Below are 16,633 nucleotides of genomic sequence, written 5' to 3'. Positions count from 1 at the left end.
TAATGAAGCTCTCTGAAATTAAAGAATATAAATCATCTTGATTCTAGTTCTTGGAGTATTAGAGAAATGTTCCCTTTGCTATTTTTTCATTATTTTCAATGGGTTTTTCTTCTGCTAGCATGAGTGTAATGAAGTTATTAGCTTCTTTTTATTAACATTTTTACTAATGTTGTGACCATAGTAGAGAGTACCTGCAAATCTGATCCAACATCTTTTGCTTATAGATGTGTTAAAGAATTACATGCATAAATTATAGCTTAAACATAGAAATTTAATGTGCACGTGAGAGAAGAGGAGAAACACATAAAGCATGAAAGAAGACAACAAGACTTGATAACGTAGTTCATTCGACTTGGACTACTTCTATGGGCCCTGCTCGATCAATGGGGAGGCCTTCATTCATTAAGTGGCATGAGAAAGAAGAGTACAAGCATCAGTTACAAAAAAGGAGTTTTATATCTCCATACTGAAAAATGGCTGAAAAATGTAGAACTCTGATGGAGAAACGAACAACGCCATTGCGTTTGTGGCATCGAGAAATGTTGAAACCATATAAAATTTGTCAAAATCTGACAAAGTGGAAATTTGGCCCTCCTGCAAAAAATTTGCCTCGAACTGCATGCACTGCCTCCTCCCCCTGGGCGCATTGGTGAACTGCGTTTAAATAACAAACAGGTGGTGAATTTCTCAATAAAACAGTTGTAGCGTAGTTGGTTTGAGATCCAGTTAATATGGAGGAAGTTGGGTGGTCAAACCCTGCCTCCTCCTTTTTTATACATCAAAATTTTAATTTTAAACAAGGGCTGGGCTGGGCCCGCCTTGGGTAGCCCGCCCACTCCATTTCCGCTGGCTCCGTTGCAATTAAGGTTGGCGCAAGTATAGATGGCGGGTTTGGTTCCTTTTTGGGCGTGGTTGGGTCCGTGCCCCAAGGGCCGACCCACCACCCGTTATATATTGAGCCGTGGTGTGGGTTGTGGGGTGCCAGGGTCATGGCTGCCCACCCCACTTATTTTATATTGGTTCCGTGGCAGGGGCCGGGGCTCGCGACCTACCCCTCCACCAATATATATTTATTTTTGTGTGGATAAGAGTTGGGGTGGCGGGGTTGGTGGCCCGCCACCCTTTTTTTAATTTTTTTTTTTTTTTTGTTTAAATAAAACAAACTACACACTTTTTGAAAATTTGGATTTTGACGGAAGGAGTCGTTTTAAATAGGTGACAATTTCACCCGGAATATGGCCGGAGTTGGCCGAATTCTGTCTGCCAGAAAAAGTCCAAGTTGTGCCTTCATTAATCCTGCCGAGTCATCAAAAAATCAACCCAACTTTGACTGCCTCTATCTCCTTCATCCGGACTCAGATTGGAGTGTCGTTCACACTGTTGGAATCAAGGCAACAAGCAATTTGATCTGATGTCAATTCATCATCTTTTTGCCACTTTGAATTTTGAGATTTTTCCATGCCACTGGTGTCTGGAGATCCACTTGGATCAAAATCTTACTTAAAGAAGCCTTAATGAAGCGCTCCACCATGCTAGAAATTCACCCACAATTCTTTTCCTTTTCGTTATTCAATCTGCAGAGCTTAAGCCCATATTCTTAACTGCGTGAGCCATAAAGATTTGTCCTCTTTATTTTTCTTCCTACCCACTTTCTAATATAAAACCCTCTAAACCTTAGTTATCTTGGACAGTCTGGTTTTTAAGGCTAGGTTTCAATATTAGATCATTTGTTGCAAGATCTCACGGCCCATCCCTTCGACCAGATATTTAAAAAATAAATCCATCAATATTTAGATGTCCCGGGCACTAGTTCCCTTACATCCATGAACTGTCTTTGGAGAAACAACATGTTCAATCTATACCTTCAGGCCGACCTGAATTTAGAACATCAAATTTTTCTATAAATGTGGTTGATATTCCATTACCTAACAAAATAAATTTACACAAACAAGCAACAAAGATTTTGTACAATCATCTGAGTACAAGCTCATTAAGAGTTAGTAAGGAAGAAAATCTCCTTGAGAAAGCTTCAAATAAGCTAAAACTGGGAAAGGAAAATTCAAAAGCTTTCCATATATAGAATGAAGAATACAAAAGGTTAATCATTAGGTTGGGAGTTAATCCAGAAGTTAGGGAGGTAATCAAGACCCTCCTAAAATGCAAAGTTTGAAGTTCAACCTTTAAGAAATAAATTGAAAATGCTTGGAACTGAGGCCATCCTCAAACAATTGAGCTAGCTCAAGTTGAAAGAGAAAAAGAACAATTGTTGACAGAGTTGATTGAAAGAAATAAATATTTTTTTGTTCTTAAATGAATGCATAGTTCACACATGATGACGGCCAAATCATTTTAAAAGGCAACAAGGCTCGGATATAATTAACAGATAGTGAAGTGACCTTTTACACATGTACCTGATCCTTATCATGACTTTCATTGGAGATGGTAGTGTTTTCTATAGTGAGGTTATCTAGGCCTATAATATTCCTTCACTTTAAACATTCATTCCTTTTAGGCTACAATAATAATGTCATTTAAAACATGAATACAAAGGTAGCGGATTTCACAAATAGCCATAATATCTTTAAATAAAAATTGAAGTTGATCTAATGAATCTCATCATTATAACAAAATTCTTGTACTGCAACATGGTTCTTGCACTCGAACAAGGCTTTCGATACTGAAATACTAGTATTCCTGTGCTAGAATGCGATAGTTACTATACTACGATTCATGTACTGCATCAAAGGATCCTTTCAGTTATGATAAAACAATCTTAATCAAATTATCTATGTTATAACAGGCTGGATTTACAAATAAATTGAAGAATTAAAGGAGTTTCTTTTATTGCCAGTTTTCAGGTGTTTTTGTGTTTCTTGATTTGATCAAGTAAGGTCTTCAGAGATTTTATCTGATCTTGCAAAAATTCATGAGGGAAAAAAAAAGAAGTAGGACAGGGGTATTTAGAAAGGGAAGGAAAATTATTAGGGGCAATTAGAATGAGATAAACCAACCAGGGGGATATAAGAAAAAGGGAATATGAAAAAAAATTTAGGGATAAGAGGGAAAATATAAATCGGGACAAGAAGCTTATGAAGAATATGAGGGATATTCCAATCTAGGAAAGAAAAAAGAACTAGAGGGAAAATTAAGGAAAAAGAATAAGAATAAAGGTATATTATTTACCTCAGACAACAAATATATCTGCCAAATAATGCTATATCCCAAATAAATTAACCGCAACGGGAGTTTTGTGTCACTTGTACAAGGTTTGCCATGTTAGTTGCCTTGAACTTGGGTAAGTGCTTGGTTCTTCCAGTCACTCTGCTACCACTAAAAAGCCTCACATAAACCTGCTTCTTCTCAATGACAATCAACATTTATGATAATCAAGTAACATCCCATTTTATTCAAAAGACTGATGCACCTGCTAGCATGTTGGTTTTCAAGAAAACCCTTCCATGACCGTGTCAACAACTTGATTTTCTGAGTCACAGGTTTAATTTTTTTTCAATTTGTTAATTTCTGTTTCTTTCTTGGAAAAGAGAAAATCAAACTCACAGTAGGTTGGTACCACCACCTACCATCTTCAATTTCGGTTTTTGTTGCACTTGTTGCATGAAGTTTTCTTTAGTGGTGGGCTGAAAGTATAATCTGTGCCCATTCACAAAGAAAACAGATCCTTGTCCATCAATGGTCTTAATTTCCACCGCTCCATTTTCAAATCCTTTAACTTCATATGGCCGCATCCAGCGTGTACAAAATTGCCCCTTAAAATGTTTAAACCTGGAATCATAAAGGATTGCCCAATTACGTGGTTGGTACTACCTCTTTTTAATCAACTTGTCATGCCATTTCCTATGTTGTTGCTGCATTAATATATTATGTTGAACAACATCCCTCCTGATTTCATCAAGTTCATTCAACTGTAAAAGATGTTGTTGTTGTGCTTTTGAGAGATCTAATCCCAACTAGACTGCAACCCTAAAAGTTTTAATCTGGAATTCAGTCAGAAGTAGGACCCGCTTCCCGTACACTAGCTCATAAGGTGTATGACCCGTACTATTCCTCCAGGTAGTTCTACAAGCCCACAATGCCTCCCGTAATCTATTCACCCAATCTTTCTTGTGAATATTCACTATTTTGGTAAGAATGTACTTGATCACTTTATTAGTAGATTCTATCTGGTCATTTTCCTACGGGTGGTATGGTTTTGATTTCGTGTGCTAATTTTATATTAATCTATGATACCTTTTACCAGATTAGAAACAAACCGAGGTCCATTGTCAGTAACAATTTCTCTTGGAATGCCAAATCTAGTAAAAATATCATTAAATCAAAAATCAACAACTTTTTCAGTAGCGAAAGGAACAACTCTAGCTTCTACCCATTTTGTTACAAAATCTATACAAACCAAGATATGTCTTTTGTTTAAAGATGTTGGAGCTATAGGTCCTACAAAATCAATAGCCCATTTTTCAAAGGGTTCAATCATGACTTGAGGACACAAAGGCATTTCATCGGCTTGACCAGGTTGGCCCATTCGTTGACAATTGTCACAATGCTTGACATATTGTTTGGCATCCTTAAACAAGGAGGGCCAAAAGTAGCCAACACGAAGAATTTTATATGATGTTCTTCTATTAGCAAAATGGCCCCCACAAGGTTCATCATGGGAAACTTTCAAGATATCAAACACTTCTTCCTCTCTCACACATCTACGAATAATAAGGTCAGGTCCTGTGTAAAAGAGGTCTCCCTGAATCCAGGAATATGAAGCACTTTTCTGAATAATTTTCTGCCTCTCTCAAGTGGATAGGTGAGATGGTGTTTTATTTGTAAGTGAATAATTGGATAAATCAGAAAACCATGGAGAATTTGTTGACATGACAAAAATATGTTCGTCAAGAAATGAATCATCTACATGAATTATTTCACCGGGATTATTTAATCTAGAAAGATAAGCAACTACAACATTTTATTTCCCTGGCCTATCAATTATGGTAACATTAAATTCCTGCAATAAAAGTAACCACCTAGTAACCCTACCACTAGTCAAATGTTTTTTCATTAAATATTTTATGGCGGAATGATCCATATGTATGAGCACTTCATAGCCCGTAATGTAGTGTCTGAATTCGTTAATAGAAAATATCACAGGTAGAATCTCTATCTCAGTTACTGTGTAATTCAATTTAGTAGGTGACGATTTTTTACTAATGAAGTAGATGGCATAGGATTGTTGGTTTTCTTCTTGTCCTAAGGTTGCGCCAATAGCAGTATCTGAGGCATCTAAGGAAATGTCGAATGGAAGGGACAAATCAGGTCCCCTCAAGACTGGTGCTTGTACTAACTTTTCCTTCAACTCCTCAAAATCTTGTTGGCAAGCTTTAGTCCAAGAGAAATCGTTATCCTTAGCTAATAATCGAAAAAGAAGGATAGCTATCCTAGGAAAATTTTCAATGAATCTTCGGTAATAGCTCGAATGTCCAAGGAATCCTCTCACCTCCCTTTGTGTTTTAGGTGCAGGAAGGCATAAAATAACTTGTATTTTGGCAGGGTCTACTTGGATACCTTTGTCAGGGATAAGATGCAAAGAACCACCCCCGATTTGCACATCAATCTGCATTTCTTATCACTCAGAGCAAGGCGAGCTTCTTGGCATCGAAAAAGCACTTTTTCTAAAATGTTAAGTGCTTCCTAGAAAGAATCACCAAATGCTGAAAAATCATCCATGTAAACCTCTACACACTTGAGGTTAGCAAAAATAGTTAAGACTTCCCTTTGAAAGGTAGCCAACGCATTACAAATTCCAAAAGGAAGCACTCGACAAGTGAATGTCCCCCATGGACAAGTAAAAGAGGTCTTGTCCTAATCCTCGGGTGTGATTTATATTTGGTTATAACCACTAAAGCCATCTAAAAATGAAAAGTACTTTTTGTCGGCAAGGGTATCTAGCACCTGATCTATGAAGGGAAGGGGAAAATAATCCTTGAGGGTGGATTTCTTTAATTCTCTATAGTCAATACAAATATGCCATCTCCCATATTGCTTCGGAACTATCACCAATGGGGAGACCCACTGACTATCAAATATAGGATAGATAAAACTAGAATCTAAGAGCTTTTATAATTCTTCTTTAACAATCTTTCTCAATGTAGGGTTCATACGCCTTTACGGTTGTCGAACAGGTCGGGTTCCTTCCTAAATATAAATGTGATGAGTACAAGTTTAAGGAGGGATGCCTTTCATGTCCTCATAACTCCATGAAAAGGCACTAAGATGGTCTTGTAACAAGCTCACAAGATGCTCTTGTTGGGATAGGTCCAGGTTTGAGCTAATACATAAAGATTTTCCTAGAATAATCTCAACAAGAGTGGTTTCAAACTCAAGAACGCCAATAGATGCTGCTAAACTCTGTAGTGGAAAGGCTGGGGATTGTAGATTTCTTGAAAACCTAGGCTAAAAATTTGATAAAGTGAGTCAAAATTTGGCATTGTGTCCAGGTTATTCAAGAAATCCTGAATCACACCCTCCTCGGTCGACTCAGCATACTGATGAATCAAAGAAACAGATCAAGTCTCCTCATCACTACTATCATAGTCTAGCCATAAGGTATCTCGAAGCTCCTGGATAGATCTAGCAGGTGGGTATAAGGTGAATTTTTTCCTAGCATCTCCATGGGAAATATACATATCACCTGAGCGACATCCTATATAAGCATATGTTGTAGCAAGCCATGGTTGTCCCAAAATCAAGGGATGCCCCCCAATAGGATTTTTTGGCTGTAGCACAATAAAATCCGTAAGATATTCCCAAGAATCAATCGAGACAACCACATCATCCAACACACCATCTGGCTTGATTTTAGATCTATCAGCAAGTTCAAGCACAATAGGGGTAGGACAGATGTGAACCAACCGAAGTTGTTCCATGGTCTGCCTAGTCATAACATTGATGGTTGCTCCTAGGTCTATCAATACATTGGGGACAAGGACATCACCTATCTAAATAGAAATAATTGGGTTTCCAGGATCGATATATTTTTCCATTTGAACACATCTTTTCATTAACTCGACTGTTCTTCAAACTAACTGGATAGTGTGAGGCTCTACTCTTTTCCTCCTTGGATTTTTAAGACAGAGTTCCTTAATGATTTTAGTACAGATGGGGATATCTTTAATAGCCTGAAGCAAAGGGACCTTTATACAAAGATTCCTAAGCTCAGAAGCCAGGTTAGACTCAGGAGTGGGGTCATATTTCTCCATAACCAGCCTCTCTAGAAAGGGAGGTTGGCTTGAAGAAGAAGGTAAGGGCTCTGAGTGTGTGGGAATAGGTTGAATGGTGACATCTTCCTTCGAATGATTAGGGTTTTCCTTCTCACTTTTCTCCTCGATGATCACCATCAATTGTTTTTTTTTTTGCTTTTTCTAGATTTACTACCCTTCCCGACCTCAATTGAAGGTAATTAACCCCAACTGGCATGGTTTGATAAATAGGGAAAGGAAGTGGTCCAATAGAATGAATCATTTTCACTACTTTGTTATTTGGGTTTGGTACTGGTTGTGCAGGCAGTTGAGGTGGTCGAAAGGGTGGTGGTAATGGTAATGATGTCATAGCCTGAGTTTGTTGAGGCAAGGTTGTAGGTTGTGCCATGGAATAAGGTGCATAAGTAGTGGGATATGAATGTGTTGGTGTAGGATAAGAATAATGAAAGTGTGGTGGTCCCCTCCATCCTTGTTGCCAAAGAGGAGGTGATTTTCCATACTGAAAATGATGTCCATGTTGCCAAGGTTGAGAGTAATTTACATTTTGATAGGAATATTGTGGTGCATTATAACCAGAAAAATATGGTGCATGTTCAGGAATCATACCTGTACCTACCTAAGGCCATGATTTTCATGCTCCCATAACATGTAATGGCTCAGGCTCATGATGCTCTCCTTCAAATGCTGCTTTTAATCCGGTATAGAAGGGCATTCTTTGGTAGGGTGTTTTCCTATACATATCACACAATTATTAGCACTCTTAACATTTGCAGGACATTCACGTAAAAGATGATTTTTCTACATTTCAGACAATAAATGGACAATGTCTCTTGCTCTTCTACTAATTTTTGCTGAAATTTTAAAGAATCTATTTGTTTACTAACAATATTCATAATTTTAGTTTTCATATTATCCATTTTATTTTCCAAACCAATAATCATAGCATATGTGGATCCAAATCTGCTATTTCTAGTATTACTTCAGATACATCTACCATATCCAAATTGATTCCGTGAGAACTTCCTGCACAAGTCACAAATATGATCGAAAGTCTTTCGAGCAATATCCCCTTGTCTTAGCAAGTTCAAATTATTTATATCATCATGAGTAAGTCCTCGCAAAAACAAGGTTCTAATAGTACTTAGATCAAATTTATGTTTCGACCTTTGAAGGATATATAAAAATCTTTCTAAATAATCTTCCAAGGTCTCATATTCACCTTGTGAAATAGTGAAAATCTCATCTTGCATCTTTCTTGTTTTGCAATATTCTTGATATTTAGTTAAAAATACTCTCTTCATCTGTTCCCAAGAAGCTAGAGTATTTCCTTCTAGTCCCATGAACTAGCGTAAAGCTATATCCTTGAGAGTTGTCAGAAATAGCTTTAACTTGTGGGCATCTTAAGGACAATCATAACTCCTACACAACAATATCGAATTAAAATAAAAAAGAATTTGGAAATGGGGAAGAACGATTGGTGGAATATTCTTCATTTGAACTATTGCATCCGTATCCACAATTGGGAACCCAAAGGTGGATTGTTCCTCCATTGGTTAATTCTCACCAGTCACCTCATCATGGTCCTTATGATCTGCCATTTTTCTTCCTCCAATTAGACCACTCCCAACAGAATGTGAAAGTTGACTATGGTTCAGATTGATCTTTTGGGTCCCAATAATGTCCTTCGTTCCTCTTGCCGGTTGTGAAACTCCTGAACTATTGTTACAAGAGTCCAAATGTACAGTACTTCTGTGGTGGTTATGTGTTTGCTTGGACTTTATTCCTGCAATAGAAGGCCCAATGTGAGATTTTTGTTTGTTTGTTTGTTTTTGTTTTTTTGTTTGTTTGTTTGTTTGTTTTTGTTTTGTTTTTGTTTTTGTTTTTTTTTGTTTTTGATTTATCACTATTTCTTAAGCCCTTATTGGGCTTCGAACCCCTACCTCTCCTAGTCATACATTCTAAAGCAAATCAACCAAAAATAACAAAACTATTTTTTTTTTTGCTGAAACAACTCAATCAAATACTGTAGCAAAGAGAAAAAACAACACGCGAATTAATTCAAAAAAATTCCTTCAAACAATAGAAGCACACTGCGTTGGAAAAAATAAAAGGAAACTTACCCCTATTGCAAAAAAATTAAAAGTTTTACCAGATTTTTTTCAATGCCTCCCCGACAACGACGCCAAAATTTTGGGTGCCGGAAATAAAATTGAATTGAAATCCTTCAACACTTAATTTGTCAAACAAGGGCTACGTAAGCTTTGAGACGTAGCACAAGAAATGCCAAAGATTCTGGGCTTAACTTCTGCAAATCCTACTTCTAATCTACTGACTAAATTGTTCAGAATCAACAAGAAATAAATCGCAAAGAAAACCTTTCAATAAAATGACACCATGCCACTCTGGGTACTAGATTCATTCAAGAAAAATATTAACCAAATAATTTGATAAAAAAATAAAGCATGCCTTCCAGTCAAACTAAAAAAGAAATCAAAGAACAAAATTGTGTCCCTGTGATCAAATTCCAATGCTTAAGAAAACATAAAGGAATGATTTTCTATCATACTCTTAAGTTTACTTCCTATATCAGAAATATCTTATTCCTGCACTGGAATAGTTGCAATCCTGTACCAGAATGAACTTGTTCTTGCACCAGAATACTCTGTTCTTGTACTAGAACACTCTGTTCCTATACTGGAACGTTTTGTTCATGTACTGGAGCGCTCTATTCCTGTACTAGAACACTCTGTTCATGTACTTAGAACACTCTGTTCCTGTACTAGGAAAAATTCATGCTTGATGACCCTTCAATCATAAATGGATGTGCTATAACCAGTAAGCAAGAAATTAAAAAATGTAGAAGGAAAAATTTAACTTGAGCATCAATGAAAAGAATCCCAAATCGAATGCAAACTTCCAGTCAAAGACAAATTGCAAAGATTCAAGGGAATTCCAACAGTTACATGAATGATAAACTCTTGCGTTGTAATTAAAAATCGCTATTTGAAAGATCCAAACTCAAACCCTTTTTGAATGTCTTTCACAGTGCGACATATACTCTTCATAAGCATGACTTTAATCTAATCATATGAAGCATTTAAATTTGGAAAAGTATTATCAACTTTTCCTGTACTTAGTAGTGCTTGATTCACATTCATTCAAAGGACATCGTTATAACTTAAGGTTATATGTAGAGAAACCATCACACAGTTACAACTTATGTTTCAACCAGAGTGCTTTCACCATAAAAGGAAATAAACCTTCAAACAAATCTTAAAGCATCAAAACCTGCAACCCCGACTAACTTTCAAAAATGATTCAAGAAAACTCTCTCAGAAAAGAAAAGGCATATTGCGATGCTTCAGGGAAATAATGAAAATACTTGAACTGAAATAAATCCCACTTAACACACACAAAGACTCCTCAGATTTGAGATCACGCATAAAGAAAATACACCCACAAGAACTTCCTCAAACCTACATGCTCAAGCATAAAAAAATCACCCTTCTAAACAAACATTCTTATATCTAAGCACACCATGATAAAATGGGGAGAACGAGATGGGTCCGCTGGGCCCTAGCCAACCAACTCATTTCCCCTTTTGAGAAAAATATGAGCTTAAATGAATGAAGATATCATTACAAATAATTACATGAATAATGGATAAAAATCGACATTAACTCCTTTTTATTCAAATATCTCTGCAAATATACATGACGAAACCATAGATCCAACCCTAGAGTGTTAAGGCGATAAAATATCTCAAAATTACAAAAAAGAATACCAAATTTCCTACATGACATCGCTAACTGAACCTATTTTAGAACCCTAATTTATAGACGATTATTCGGCTCTTGGTTGCAATAGATGACTTAATAGAAAAACACAACAACATTGACTGACCTCCATCTTTGGAATATTCATAACGCTCCAAGCTCAATACAATATCCAAGAAAATCATTAAAAGGAACCAGGAATCATATGTAAAAGGCTTAATTTAATTGTAAAACAGGGGTTAAGGTAGCATGATTTAGGATAAAGGTAGGGAAAAAAGAAGACAATTATGGCAACCAACATCCCCCCAACCTCATTCCATTGTGTGTCCTCACACAACCACTAACCTCTGCAAAAAACAAAATTGAAAATCCCTTCCTTCACTTCTATATCTGGATGTTGATCCCTGATCCTTTCATTTTCACCTTCTTGACACGAGCTTTCTTCATGCGCTTGACCAATTTCCTCATGCAAATTTTCAAATGAGCGACATAGGATTTCCATTTCTTCATGTGTCTTTTCCATTCAGACATTGTCTCCATCAACTCACTATTTCTGCCTTTTAATGCAATATTTTGTTTTAACATATATCTATTTAAGACTTCTAGTTCATATATCTGTTGCTTCAACTCCTGAATTTGACTTATTCACTCACCAGAGACAAAATCTCTCTCTTCGTCTTCTTCCTATATTGTTACTTTTTCGGCCACTGATTCATGGGGAACATCGTTGTTTTCTCATTTCTTCAAGATACTGTGTTTCAGGACTCAGAGGAACATTATCCTCATATTTATCTATTGTTTACTCTTTTAGCACCTCTTGCCTTATTTCTGGTCCATGAGTCACCTTTTTCTTCTTAGATTTCTTTATCAGAGATGAAAAAGGAATATTATCCTCTTCTTCATTATATCTTGGACTAAAAATTTAAGTATGCATAGCTACCACATCTACTAACATTGAAAGATTACTATGCATCGTTAAATTCTGTGCAAGAGTTTCCGTAGGAGGGTTTTCTGGAGAGGCACATCCCTTAGAGTCTTCAATTACCTCAACTGTGGCAGTAGTCATAAACGGATCTTTACCCAAAGAAGCATGACGTATCTTCAATGAACTTCGTGTAAACCTATGGGAAGGCCTCGACTTCTCGACATTACTATGTTCCTTCTTTCTTGATTTTTGCTTCTTGGACTGGGGTTTACCAATCTTGGATTTCCCATTCTTGCCACCTTTTGAAGGTGTCTATTTCTCCTCTTGTCGCTAGTTAACCCTCAGTTTAACAACCCTCTTACTCTCTTTCTATGATTGATTCTTACCACAAGATCTTTTGACAATGGTCTTACCTTGAAACGATTTCAAAAATGCTTTCCACATAGTACCCCTATTTTCTAATTCTTTCTAAACCAGAATATTAATGAAACCATAATGGAAAAGTTTAAACCATATTTCGTATTTTTGAATCTTTTGTACACACTTAGACATTTTATCTAAAATATTCAGCAGAAAACAAGGGAAATTAATAAGCTTACCTGATTCAAAATGCAGCATAAGCAGAATATGATATAGGTAAGTTGAAAAGTACCTTCCTTCGCAGGTAAGGAATTTATGAAGGATATATAGCAAATGTCGCCATTTTTCAATCATCACATTCTTCTGCACTCCAATATTCAATCCATGACATAGTCATATTCAATTAAAAAGTGACACCATGCACCCTTTTCTACTTCGCCTTTCTTAAACCACTTCTCCCTTGTAGTTGGTAGTTTGTGGCTTGAGAAATAAAATGTTCTGTCACCTGAAACTGTAGAGAGCCCACAGTGGCCATCCTTACATCAAAAGTTTGTGTGGATTCTTGAGCCACGACAGAATCATAGCCATCAAAATTGAGAAAAAAGGGAAGAAAACCAATTTCTTGCAACACAGGCAGACTACCCTCATACTCCATTGTCCCTTCCAATTCTTTCACGAACTAGGTTTTGATTCGAACTGGTGCCATGATGCTCAAGGATTGTTACTACTCCCAATCTCCTACAAAATCCTGAGGAAATCCTTCTCAACATATAATCTCTGAAATTCAGAGGGTGCACCTACTATCTCTACATCTATTAATAATTCAAACTGCATGCATCAACTCCTTAATTCACGATCCACAATGTCTTGTCCACTTGCACCAGTTATTAAAACAACTTCCATCCTATCAATACAAGAATCCGATTAGGTAGGCCATGAATTGGCATAATTTTCAAGGCAAGTGGGTAATGATGGTTAGAGGCGGTGGCTGCAACGGTTAATATTTCAAGAAATGAATGCATAGTTCGCACATGATGACGACCAAATAATTTTAAAAGGTAACAAGGCTTGGATATAATTAATGATAGTGAAGTAACATTTTACACATGTACCTGATCCTTATCATGACTTTAATTGGAGATGGTAGTGCTTGTTATATTGAGGTTATCTAGGCCTATAATATTCGTGCACTTTAAACATTCATTAATTTTAGGCTACGATAATAATGTCATTTAAAACATGAATACAAAGGTCACGACTTTCACAAATAGCCATAATATATTTAAATAAAAATTGAAGTCGATTTAATTAAGCTCATCATTATAACATAATTCTTGTACTGCAACAGGGTTCCTACACTCGAACAAGGCTTCCTGTATTGGAATACTAGTATTCCTGCACTAGAATGGTATAATTCATGTACTGCGATTCCTATACTGCATCAAAGGATTCTTGCACTTATGATAAAACAATCTTAATCAAATTATCTTCATTATAACAGGTTGGATTTACAAATAAATTGCAGAATTAAAGGAGTTTCTTTTATCGCCAGTTTTTAGGTGTCACTGTGTTTCTTGATATGATCAAGTAAGGTCTTTAGAGATTTTTTCAGATCCCGCAAAAATTCATGAGGGAAAAAAAAGAAGCGGGACATGGGTATTTAGAAAGGGAAGGAAAATTATTAGGGGCACTTAGAATGAGATAAACCAACCAAGGGGATATAAGAAAAAGGGAATATGAAAAAAACTTTCAAGGATAAGAGGGAAAATAGAAATCGGGACAAGAAGCTTATGAAGAATAGGAGGGATATTCCAATCTAGGAAAAAAAGAGAACTAGAGGGAAAATTAAGAAAAAGGAATAAGAAGAAAGGTAGAGTGTTTACCTGATACAACAAATGTCTCTGCCAAATAATGTTGTATCCCAAATAAATTAGTTGCAACGAGAGTTTTGTAACACTTGTACAATATTTTCCATGCCAGTTTCCCTGAACTTGGGTAAGGGCTTGGTTCTTCTAGTCATTCAACTGCCACTAGAAAACCTCACAGAAACCTACTTCTTCTCAATGACAATCAACATTTATTTTTTTTGCTAAAGTAAGTGTAGGTCCTTCTATTCCAATTAAAAGAAAAGTTACATAATGTACATAAAGAGCATTTGCCCAAGCACAAGCCGATCCTAACAAAGCCTCGGTCCATGGGTCCACAAACCGAGACTCGGGCCTAAACCTCCTTTCCACGTTACCACCTAAGACCCTCCAAACAACATAACCATTCGATCAAGCCTCGAAGATCTAACGGTCCAGGTGATATATCGGGTTTCCTTCAAGCTCACTCGATAACAACAAAAACGGACCCGAAAAGAAAATTGAACTACCAATAGAAACCATTTCGGGTCCGAATGGGAAGATAACCTCCGTGTAGTTTAGCCACCTGAAATTCACCAGATGCATGCGATCTCAAAAGGCCTGTCCAACAAGCGCAGAACTTAACTGCGTCTTCGGACCCGAAGCCAGATAGAGACATCACCTAATCTCATTTCAGGTCCGTTTGGAAGGTTAACCAACTATCTGTTTGCCGTGCGAAATACATTGTATTTCTGCGATTTCGCTGACCTGCCCACTCTTTAATGAAGCTCTCGGCACCAAACATTAAAAGGCTACATTTAATGTTTTCCTGATACCTTTGAAGACTTGTTCTATAATTAGTTTCCTGCCCAAGAAACTTAGGAATGTAGATTTTCAATTTTCTGCACGATAACCAGAGTGAAACTTTGGATCCATCCTTGACCTCCTGCACCTACTTCTTCCTCATGTTGACCAAAAGTCCTTTGTTCTTGAAGACTGCCCCTGCTCATACTTTATCTTGCTTATTTCCTCTGTTCTGGCAGATCTCCCTGTCTAAGGTTGCCTGTTTGTGGCACTCATCCCGCAATCGACCTTAAGGAGTCTCTGACCATTCATATATTTTATTGCTTTTGGCACAAAGAACGCCTTCATTAGCCATAATATCTGCTAACCTGTTGGCAGTTCTTCGCACATGAATGAAACTAAGGGTTCTCATGGTGCGCAGATGGGATTGAATAAGTTGATAAACTTGCAGTAATCTCCAGTGTTTCGACACTCTGTCTGGCACTGAGCCATTGCATATTTTCTTGACTGAATTGATTATCAGTTCAGAATTAGATTCAATTATGGTATTATGTAAGTTTGAGTCCCTTAAGATTTCTAGGCATTGCTCAAGGGCCATGAGCTCTGCCATATTATTAGTGGCTTTACCCAAATGACTGTGAAAGATGGTTTTTATTAAACCCTTGTCATCTCTTATTACTCCTCCATAACTAGCAATGCCATGGTTTCCTTTTGAGGCCCCATCTATATTGCACTTCATAAATCCATGGGGGGGGAGGGGTTGCCATAAATCCTTTTCAGTTGTTATATGACTTACATTCTTGGTTATTCCCTGGGGGAAGAGCCCCTGAAGGCCCAAATGCAGAAGTATCTGCATATCCTGATCATGAGGTTGGTTCTCAGGGGGGGATTTTATAAGGCTTCTTACAGTCTCTTTGAGTTGTCCTATGATATGATCCATAATGCTCTGGGCAAAACCAATCCTGTTCTTGAAGATTCTATTGTTGCGTTCTTTCCAGACATCCCAAATTAGAAAGCCAGGAACCAGCTCCCAAGCTTTGTTGATTATTTCATTTGCAGAGAAATTTCTCCTCCAATTCCTCAATGTGCTGTTGATGCTGCCAATGTCCCTGTCAGACTGTCTGAAGATTGAAGCCACCCAATTCCACAAGGTGGATGTGAATGGGCATAGGTTGAGAAGGTGTTCCATAGTTTCTTCTTGTAATTTGCAAAGCTGGCATCTTGAAGGACCAATTACACCTCTCTTCCGCAGGTTTTCCCAAGTTAGAATCTTTTTATGCTGCACCAACCACATGAACAGTTTGATTTTCATCCAGTTTTGATTCTGCCATAGGTCCTTCCATACCGTGTTAGGGTTTGGAAAGTCAAGCCCAAGGGCTATTCGCTTGGCCTCTTTAAGGTTAAAGTTACCTTCATTGTTTTTGCCCCATCTCAGTTGGTCTGAAGATGTTGAAATCAAAATCTTTCTCTGTTTCAAGATAACTGTGAGAGATTCTGCCTGTGCCTTCAATGGAGAGTCCTCACTGTAAATCAGGTTCTTCCACACTCTCCATTTTCATTCGTTTCTATCCTGCTCCCAGAAGTCATTAACCCTGTGTAACCCTTTGTCATCGGTATCCTTCTTAAGATTGTCAAAATCTTATCTCAACAGTTTTGGTT

This window comes from Pinus tabuliformis, chromosome Q, assembly GCF_031772625.1.
Source record: "Pinus tabuliformis cultivar Carrire ecotype Pingquan chromosome Q, CPIR1, whole genome shotgun sequence".
Taxonomy (NCBI): Eukaryota; Viridiplantae; Streptophyta; class Pinopsida; order Pinales; family Pinaceae; genus Pinus; species Pinus tabuliformis.
This window is presented reverse-complemented; position numbering follows the sequence as displayed.